The following is an 11,006-nucleotide window of genomic DNA, read 5'->3' as shown; positions in this document are numbered from 1 at the left end:
TCACATAACACCTGGCTGCAGAAAGGGGCGTGTGGGCACCTGAGAAACAGAACCCCTGCAACGTGCAGCGGTCTAAGAAGCCACGTGACCTATCACCTGCATGCAGAATTATCAACGCTGCATGTGCGTTTGCAATCACTAGTTCATTGTTCCCAGTGCTGCTGTTGTCATTAGCAACCAGCTCTGCGCAGCTCAGCTGCTGCTCCAGTACAGTCTCTAAGCGGCTAAAAATTTGTTGCGTTTTTTTTGCTGCTTAAGGTGGCAGTGTCTGCGATGGAAACGCCCTTATCACACCCCTGTCACGCCCTCTGACGCAACTTTTGCACGCACTAAAAGTTTTCACACCCCTGACACACCCTTCTTGTGTAATGCACTTTTTCAGATCGTGCGATTGCTCTAGTGTTTGCAGTGTACTCCTTGAGACGTATATTATGTCTGGCGCATGCGCAAAGTGATTCTGCTTCCCGTGCGCACATTGCAGATCATCACTACTGGCATGCGTAATCACAATAACGACCAAATCAGAATCAGGCGCTGGGCTGGGCGGCCTGTTAGAGAATTGAGCAGCTGCAGACAACGTGTCTGCTTTAGGACTGAATCTAAATCATTGATGGTCTATGACCGATGTTGAATACTTTTACCATCGATGGGGGAGAACCAGGTGGTTTCCAGCCATCGATAGTTCAGTGCTACCGAATTATTATTATTTTTCCCTCAAAGTGTCGGGGCATGGAGCTTAGCCCCACCCCCTGACACATGCAAAGCAACGCCCCTGGGCTATGATTGGCCTGTTGCAGAGGTGACCATCAATGGTTTTACCCATACAGATGGTTTTACACCATCGAGGTTATCCATCAATGCTACCATTGATGGATAACCCACGATGGCCATACCTAGGCGGCTGTATTTACGGAAGGGGATTCAGATTGCCTATGTCGCGGAGTGTGCTGCCTTGCCTGTCCCCCACGTCCTCCTCTGCAATTCATCCCGGCCAATCAGAGTTAGACTTCACTGCCAGGGTACTGCATAGGCCAACCATAGAGTACAGCATACTTACCTACTGTACTATGTAGGACTCCTCTACGGGAGAAGCATACTGCAGGCAACTTTTGGGGGCAGGGCCAGGCTAATATGTCATTAGGTCCCGCCCCCGTAGCGGCAAACTGCCACAATTCACGGGTTGTCGAGGAAGGGTCGGGGCTTAATTATACAATTTCATCAATGTAGGTAAGTGTGCCTTTTGGCCTCTAACAGCCTTCTCTACGGCCCTGCTGTCTCAGTTGCCACTTACAGTATTTGGGGTCCAGGATGGTTCTCCACTTTTCCATGCACTTCTCCCAGGTCACATGTTATACTAAAGTTATGCACCCTCGCCCACGAGTGCCGCAAATCGGCATTTCTAATTGGACCTTGCATTTCTCGGGTGCACACATTCGTGTGACGTGTGCGAATTTCATGAAACAAACTTTTGAAAACTCGCTCCCAATTGGGTAAACCCCATAAACTTTCTTACGCTGGAAATCAGATTATTATTTTTTAACATGTAATTTGTTTTGTTTTTAATCTGGGTTGGCGACGAGTCGCACAAAACTCAGGAATTGCACTCGCACTGTGTACACAAATGTAAATGAGGAAATTCGGCCGTATACTGCTGCATCTATGAGAACGCACCGCATCCATCCATCCACGGCTTGGGGAAGTAGCCGCCATCAGATACTATCACTATCACCGCACATTTGCACCAGCCGTACACCTGTTGCAAGAAATCCGTCCAAAATCAGCCGGATCTCACAACTCACTATACACCACAATTCTGCCTACACGCCCGGAGAATCCCCGTACCACTCAGCCAGTGTACGAAGGCCTCGCTACCCGTGCTGTGGAGACATATTGCAGGCCCCAATGAGGGGGTATGACCACAACCATTCAGCAAAATATTCACTACATACACAGTCCTACAAATGTGTTGGCTTTAAGAAGTAAATTTACGCCCCCATATAATCCCTGCAAGTATTTCAGTTGATGATGCAGATTGTTGCATCTAGATGCATTTTATACACCAGATTTACTAATCCTAAAGTGCCTGCAATGGAGAGGACAGTTTCTAGGCGCTCCTTTGCTTATATGGAAACATTCCCTGGCCTTTCCCTTCCTACTACTGAAGAGATCCGGTCTCTAGGTCGACACTGTCTAGGTCGACCACTATCGGTCAACAGTAAGTAGGCCGACATGGTTTCTAGGTCGATAGGGACTCTAGGCCGACATGACAAAAGGCCGACATGAGTTTTTCATATTTTTTTTTCAATTTTTTTTTACTTTTTCATACTTTACGACCCACGTGGACTACAATTGGGAACGGTATCCATAGCCTGAATCATGGTGAGCGAACACGGTGCACTACTTGGGTTTCCCGGTCACTCTGCGTAGAAAGCGACAACAAAAAAAATGTAAAAAAAATTAATGTCGACCTTTTTTCATGTCGACCTAGTACATATCAACCTAGAGTCCCTGTCAACCTAGAAACTGTGTCGACCTACTTACTGTCGACCAACAGTGGTCGACCTAAGTCTATTCTATCTAACATACCACACCCCTACTGAATAAGATCTCTTGTGCCCGCTGCACTATGGGGGTAATTCTGAGTTGATCGCAGCAGTAAGTTTGTTAGCAGTTGGGCAAAACCATGTGCACTGCAGGTGGGGCATATGTAACATGTGCAGAGAGAGTTAGATTTGGGTGGGTTATATTGTTTCTGTGCAATTTAGATTTCAGTTTGAACACACCCCACCCAAATCTATCTCTCTCTGCACATATTACATCTGCCTCCCCTGCAGTGCACATGGGTGGTCATTCCGAGTTGTTCGTTCGCTAGCAGATTTTAACAGCATTGCACACGCTAGGCCGCCGCCCTCAGGGAGTGTATTTTACCTTAGCAGAATTGCGAACGAAAGATTAGCAGAATTGCGAATAGAAATTTCTTAGCAGTTTCTGAGTAGCTCGAGACTTACTCCTACACTGCGATCAGCTCAGGCCGTTTCGTTCCTGGTTTGACGTCACAAACACGCCCTGCGTTCGGCCAGCCACTTCCCCCGTTTCTCCAGACACTCCTGCGTTTTATCCTGGCACGCCTGCGTTTTTCCGCACACTCCCAGAAAAGGCCAGTTTCCGCCCAGAAACACCCACTTCCTGTCAATCACACTCTGATCACTTCAACAATGGAAATTCTTTGGTTGGACGTGAGTAAATCTACTAAGTTTTGTGCTAAAATACTTAGCGCATGCGCATTTTCGCCTTAATCGGTCCGTTGCGAAAATCAGCAACTAGCGAACAACTTGGAATGACCCCCATGGTTTTGACCAACTGCTAATAAATTTGCTGCTGCGATCAACTCAGAATTAGGCCCAATAATTCTTCAACCTTTTCTTTGGATAATCTGACACCTTGTGGCCATTTGTGAGCATTACAGCAAGAGTTCTCTGCCTAATGGGGGTCATTCCGAGTTGTTCGCTCGCTAGCTGATTTTAGCAGCATTGCACATGCTAGGCCGCCGCCCTCTGGGAGTGTATCTTAGCTTAGCAGAATTGCAAACGAAAGATTAGCAGAATTGCGAATAGAAATTTCTTAGCAGTTTCTGAGTAGCTCCAGACTTACTCCTACACTGCGATGAGCTCAGCCCGTTTCGTTCCTGGTTTGACGTCACAAACACGCACTGCGTTCGCCCAGCCACTCCCCCGTTTCTCCAGACACTCCTGCGTTTTATCCTGGCACGCTTGCGTTTTTCCGCACACTCCCAGAAAACGGTAATTTTCCGCCCAGAAACACCCACTTCCTGTCAATCACACTACGATCACTTCAACGATGAAAATTCTTCGTTCGGATGTAAGTAAATCTACTAAGTTTTGTGCTAAAATACGTACCATGGCCCTCATTCCGAGTTGATCGGTCGCAATGCGAATGTAGCAGAGTTACACACGCTAAGCCGCCGCCTACTGGGAGTGAATCTTAGCTTCTTAAAAGTGCGACCGAAGTAATCGCAATATTGCGATCACAAACCTCGTAGCAGTTTTGGAGTAGCTTCAGACTTACTCTGCCTGTGCGATCAGTTCAGTGCTTGTCGTTCCTGGTTGACGTCACAAACACACCCAGCGTTCGCCCAGGCACTCCCACCGTTTCTCCGGCCACTCCTGCGTTTTTTCCGGAAACGGTAGCGTTTTCAGCCACACGCCCCTAAAACGCCGTGTTTCCGCCCAGTAACACCCATTTCCTGTCAATCACATTACGATCGCCGGAGCGATGAAAAAGCCGTGAGTAAAATTACTTTCTACATAGCAAAGTTACTTGGCGCAGTCGCAGTGCGAACATTGCGCATGCGTACTAAGCGGATTTTCATTGCGATGCGATGAAAAATACCGAGCGAACAACTCGGAATGAGGGCCCATGTGCATGCGCATTTTTGCCTTAATCGCTCTGTTGCGAAAATCGGCAACGAGCGAACAACTCGGAATGACCCCCAATGTTTTAACAGCAGCTGAGGTTAGTACCTGCATTCAGGGCTGCCATCAGAAACTGTGGGGCCCAGGACAGACAAAATAGGCAGCCCCCCCCCCCACACACACTGCCTAATGTCCACTATCTAAAGCCCCAAACACATTACCCGATCCCCGCCGGCACCGATATTGCTGGCAAGTTCATACACAGTTGCCGATGTGGCCGGGACATGCAGCGACGGCGGGAGGGGGGAAGCGCGGGGAATGACGGCCATGCTGCGCTGTCATTAACGAGGACCTCCCTCGTCGGTACATGTTCGGACGAGGGAGGGGGTCGTTAATGATGCGCGGGAGCACGCATCGTTACCAATACTGAGTGTACACACTAGACGAGATTGTGAATGATCTCACTCAGATCGGCCCTTCTGAGCGAGATCTTTCACTTTCTCGTCTAGTGTGTAATGTAATGGCCTTTATTGTGATCTGCTTAACATTTCCTTATACTTACCTTCTTCTTTTACTGTTATTTCTGTCCTCTCCTCAGCAATGCAATCTGCACTCACTTGGATCTCTAGGGGGCGATATTCCCTTGTGACGTCACATATATGCAGGAATGATTCACAGAGGGCTAGTAGGGTAGGGTAGGCTTGTTTTTAAGTCATCCCTGTGTGTTTGCCTGCTGCTGTTGTTGTGCAGCCTGGTGCATAGGCAAACACAGGGGGGGGGGTTCCAGTTCAGTTGACCAGAAACCCCCTCCTCTTGGGAAGTGGCTCAAATTATGACATCAATATGACATCAATAGCAATGGTATATAATATGATTACTAGAGCTGCCGCCACATCATGCAGTTTAAGGGACAGAGCATAGTTCCTACAGATGCCCAGCGGTAGCAGCTTCTTCTACCAAATTGCGGTGTGTGTGGAATTGGATGTGAGTCCTCAATCAGTGACCTGGACCAGGGAGTAGCTACCAGGAAGAAGGGACAGGATCCTTACCATGAGGTGGGAGAATGTGTGCTTAGAAAGTGCAGTACTGGTTCTATTATATTTGTATATTTACTTATTATATTTAACCGTTTCCTGGCTACTTATTTATTATTTAAATATGTTTGATACAGTCGATACCTTAGACCACAGGGTCTCAAACTCGGTTCTCAGGACCCCACACAGTGCATGTTTTGCAGGTAACCCAGCAGGTGCACAGGTGTATTAATTACTCACTGACACATTTTAAAAGGTCCACAGGTGGAGCTAATTATTTCACTTGCGATTCTGTGAGGAGACCTGCAAAACATGCACTGTGTGGGGTCCTGAGGACCGAGTTTGAGAACCTGTGCCTTAGACCATTTATAGCAGAGGTTCTCAAACTTGGTCCTCAGGACCCCACACAGTGCATGTTTTGCAGGTAACCCAGCAGGTGCACAGGTGTATTAATTACTCACTGACACATTTTAAAAGGTCCACAGGTGGAGCTAATTATTTCACTTGCGATTCTGTGAGGAGACCTGCAAAACATGCACTGTGTGGGCCCCCGAGGACCGAGTTTGAGAACCTCTGATTTATAGTGTTAAATATTAATGCTGTATTCCATGTTCTGCAGAGTTGGAGATTGTGGATTGCATTTGGAAACCCCCCTTTAGAAATCCTGCATTTGCCACTGTGGTGCAGCTCTTCAGGGATTGGCTGTAGGAGCCAGGAGAGGGCTACCCTTTCTGTCCAAGTCCGGACCTCTGGCTAAAACCATACTTGAGCAAAACAAGTAACAAAAAAAGATGGTTAAATACTAAGCGCAATGTCATACAGAGTGTAAACATATTCTCGTTGGGAATGTCTCTGAAGTGTCTCTTGTTCATTGCTCCTTCAAAACTTTACCAGAGTATGACCATTTTTCAAGTCTTCTCTTACGTCTTACCCATTATATCCCACCTCCTCCTACTCACCCATTCGTCACAATTCCAATTCATCCAAAATGGCGTCCTGAGGCTCATCTTCCTTCCTCACACATCTGCTGCGCCACTCTGAAATCCCTTCACCAGCTCCCAACGGCCTCTACTGTACAATTTCAGTCTTATTTCGTTTATCGCCCATCTGGTGTTTTGAGGTTTCATGTGGATAACCGATGATTCAAGAAACCAAAGTGAAGATTGCGTTTGGATTTCTACCAGGGCATCCACCATCAGGGCCGGTTCTTGCCCTTGTGGCACCCCGGGCAAAAGCTAAGGGCGTGGCTTAATGCAGGGGCGTGGTCAGTCACGCCCCCATTTGTAGCGCAGCTGAAAGGAAAAAAAAAAAAAAAAAAGTATACTTACTATATACTTACTCCTGATTCCAGACCTGAAGACCTCCGCCGGCGCCGCTCTTCTCCTCGGATCTATGGGAGAGACGTCAGTCATGACGTCTCTCCCATAGCACAGCATAGGCACTAGAGGTCACTTATGACCCCTAGCGTCTGTGCGACAATGCTGGGCGGTGCGCGATGACGTCATCGTGCACCGCACAGCCAAGGTTCTCTCCATGAAGGGAAACTAGACGTTTAGTGTCGGATTCCCTTCACAGCGTGGGGGACCAGCGCCACGAAGGGAAACTAGACGCGTAGCATCTGGTTCCCTTCTCACAGCGGGGGGGGGGGGGGGGGGGCACACTGCACAGTGGCGGATCTTGCCATGGTGCAGCGCCCTCCAGAAGGTGGCGCCCCAGGCAAATGTCCTGCTTGCCCGTCGCAAGATCCGCTACTGTCCACCATCACCCACATAATCTGCAAGATCTCCTTTTCTGTGTCTTACATTTTTGGTATCCTATACCGGGGCGTAGAGAGCCACGCTGTGTTCAAGTAATGGATGGGGGTGTGGCCTAAAAATAGGGTGTGTACACGCCTCCTAAAAATGGTAGACATTTTTTTAATAATTGTGGGGCCCTTCTGTGCTCAACAGGCAGTAGCGGCTCTTGCCACGGGCAAGCAGGCTTTTTGCCCGGGGCACCGCTACCTGAGGGCGCCACCGTGGCAAGAGCCGCTGCTAATCCTCCCTCCGCCCTCCCGGGCTGCACCGAGCGCCATGTGCACCCGCTGCAGCCAGCGTCGCTGACTGACGTCTCTCCCATAGAGAGGAGCCGGTGCCCGGAGACAGCAGCAGCAGCGGTCCGGAAGCAGGAGCGAGACTGGTAAGTATTTTGTTTTTTCTTTTAGGGTTTTAAAGTGTCGCTACTACAGGGGCACTACTACAGGGGGCACTACTACAAGGGGCACAGTTACTGGGGGCAGATATACTGGGGGTATTGCTACAGGGGGAACAGCTACTGGGGGCAAATCAACTGGGGACACAGCTACAAGGTGCACTGCTACAGGGGGCACAGCTACAGGGGGACCAGCTACTGGTGGCAAATTAACTGGGGGCACAACTACTGGGGGCAAATCTACAGGAGACCCCAAGTACAAGGGGCACAAATCAACTTGGGGCAAATCTGGGGGCACAGATACTGGGGGCATAACTGTGGCCACGACCCTCCCTTATGAAGCCACGCCCCTATTTTTCACAAACTGTTTTGCCATGGGAGGGCGCCAGTGGAAACTTTTGCACTGGGCGCCGCAAGGTGTAGAACCGGCCCTGTCAACAGGGGGCGCCATTCTAATGCAGGGAAGCAGGCAGGGGTGCGGGGGAGGGCACCCGCTTCCTACCTTTCTTGTGGGAAGTTTGTTACTGCAAAGCCTCTGCCGGTATTTACTGAATCTCTGCTACGTCCTCCGATGAATATGTATTCACCCAGGTCTCTGGGAAAATGGCGGAGCGGGCATTTTCCAAGTGATTACCTTTCTGCGCATGCACGAAACGATGGGGAAATGTCTGCCGCGCCATTTACTTAGTGATTTCTCAGCGGTGCTGCTGCCGACACGGGACTCTGTTGGGTAAGTATTGAAAAAAATGGGTGCAGGTGTGCGGTGTGGGCCCCTGGGGGATGCACCCATTATAATTATGCCAGTGGCTGGTGCGTATGTTAACTCTGCCAAACCACCAACCGTTCACACGTTTCCAACATTGGTGGTCATTCCGAGTTGATCGCTAGCTGCATTTGTTCACAGCGCAGCGATCAGGCTAAAAAAGGCAGCTATGCGTATGCGGCGCAGTGCGCAAGCGCGAAGTACGGGCACAACGACCGATGCAGTTTTGCACATGGCCTAGCGATGCATTTCAGTCGCACTGGTGGCCGCAGTGTGATTGACATGAAGTGGGCGTTTCTGGGTGGCAACTGACCGTTTTCAGGGAATGTTCGGAAAAACGCAGGCGTGCCAGGGAAAACACAGGCGTGGCTGGGTGAACGCTGGGCGGGGGTTTGACGTCAAATCCGGAACTGAATAGTTTGAAGTGATCGCAAGCGCTGAGTAAGTTTTGAGCTACTCTGAAACTACACAAAATTTTTTAGCAGGCGCTCTGCGATACAACCGGTCGCACTTCTGCTAAGCTAAAATACACTCCCAGTGGGCGGCGGCATAGCGTTTGCACGGCTGCTAAAAACTGCTAGCGAGCGATCAACTCGGAATGACCCCCATTAACCACAAGGAAACACGTTAGGTTAGGCAGATACTTTTACCCAGGATGCTAGGTGGAAACCATTGGGACTTGTGTGTCTACAAGCTACCTGTATTTTTGGGACTTTGTTATCCAATGTCATCTGTCCAGGAAAACTTCAGGAGCCGCACTGCAGAAAGAAGGATATCTCTGCATATGGAACGCCACCTGGCTACTCTCCGGTAAACATCAACCTTTGCTACGGTGATGGGTGGCTATAAGGTGGAAGTCTGCTGCAGTTCTGGTGTAGTCGGGGCACTTACCTCTCTGCCCCTCGCTCTCCCTTTCAGGCTGACGATAAACACCACCCGGCGGTCTTGAAACACAGTTCGGATGCGGATGGTAACCCTGCAGGAAAATACACGCTAAACCTGGATGCCCTCCATTGGGATCAGTGGATGGTCATCATTGGAACTTTAGGCCTCAGATTTGGTTAGACCTCAGGAGGGTTGCCCGGGCTCAGGTATTGCAGGGGGCATGGCCTAATCACGCAGGAGCTTTTCCTCACTCCCACTGCGTCATCGAACTGACCGCCGCTCTCTCATGTTGTCTGATATAAGCCAGGGCCCGAGGGCGGGGTGATGATGCTGCAAGCCGTGATTGGCTCGCCACACCAATCTTGGATTAATGCTGAGACGATTCCTGATTGGCCTTTTCCAAACTGCCATCCCGTGATTGGCAGGCCCTGAATCCTTGCAGATCCAGGCATTCTCCACATGGGGCAATGCCGGCGGGAAGCTGCTGCCACTGCACCCGCGGCCGCTGGTGGGTACTGCCACACTGGCTGGCGGGTACTGGATCCTCCAGGACCCAATCCCAGAGCCATGCTTGCTGTGCTGCTGTAGAGTATATAATCTTAATCTTTTGTTTTTATTAAGTATTACTACTATTAAAAATGATTGAAAGAAGGAAATGAATCTGAACAGAGTATATGTCTGTAAATCCCACATTTAGAACATATCCTATGGTGGGTATGTGAATAATAAATAGTTACATGCATTTAGAGAAGAAAAGGAATTATCTTTTTTGGGAAAACTGGAAACCACATTTGAGATTAGTTATTAAATGGTCATATCTGTATATACTTTGCTATTAGTTTCTCAGGGCTTTACTCTGACAAATGCCTTCACCAGCCATATACTAATATCCTATGGTCATTGTCACCAGCCATATACTAATATCCTATGGTCATTGTCACCAGCCATATACTAATATCCTATGGCCATTGTCACCAGCCATATACTAATATCCTATGGCCATTGTCACCAGCCATATACTAATATCCTATGGTCATTGTCACCAGCCATATACTAATATCCTATGGTCATTGTCACCAGCCATATACTAATATCCCATGGTCATTGTCACCAGCCATATACTAATATCCTATGGTCATTGTCACCAGCCATACACTAATATCCTATGGTCATTGTCACCAGCCATACACTAATATCCTATGGTCATTGTCACCAGCCATATACTAATATCCTATGGTCATTGTCACCAGCCATATACTAATATCCTATGGTCATTGTCACCAGCCATATACTAATATCCTATGGCCATTGTCACCAGCCATATACTAATATCCTATGGCCATTGTCACCAGCCATATACTAATATCCTATGGCCATTGTCACCAGCCATATACTAATATCCTATGGCCATTGTCACCAGCCATATACTAATATCCTATGGCCATTGTCACCAGCCATATACTAATATCATATGGTCATTGTCACCAGCCATATACTAATATCCTATGGTCATTGTCACCAGCTATATACTAATATCCTATGGCCATTGTCACCAGCCGTATACTAATATCCTATGGTCATTGTCACCAGCCATATATCCTATGGTCATTGTCACCAGCTGTATACTAATATCCTATGGTCATTGTCACCAGCTGTATACTAATATCCTATGGCCATTGTCACCAGCCATATACTAATATC

The sequence above is a fragment of the Pseudophryne corroboree genome, chromosome 10 (genome assembly GCF_028390025.1).
Source record: "Pseudophryne corroboree isolate aPseCor3 chromosome 10, aPseCor3.hap2, whole genome shotgun sequence".
In the NCBI taxonomy this organism is placed as follows: domain Eukaryota; kingdom Metazoa; phylum Chordata; class Amphibia; order Anura; family Myobatrachidae; genus Pseudophryne; species Pseudophryne corroboree.
Note: the sequence above shows the minus strand (reverse complement) of the source record.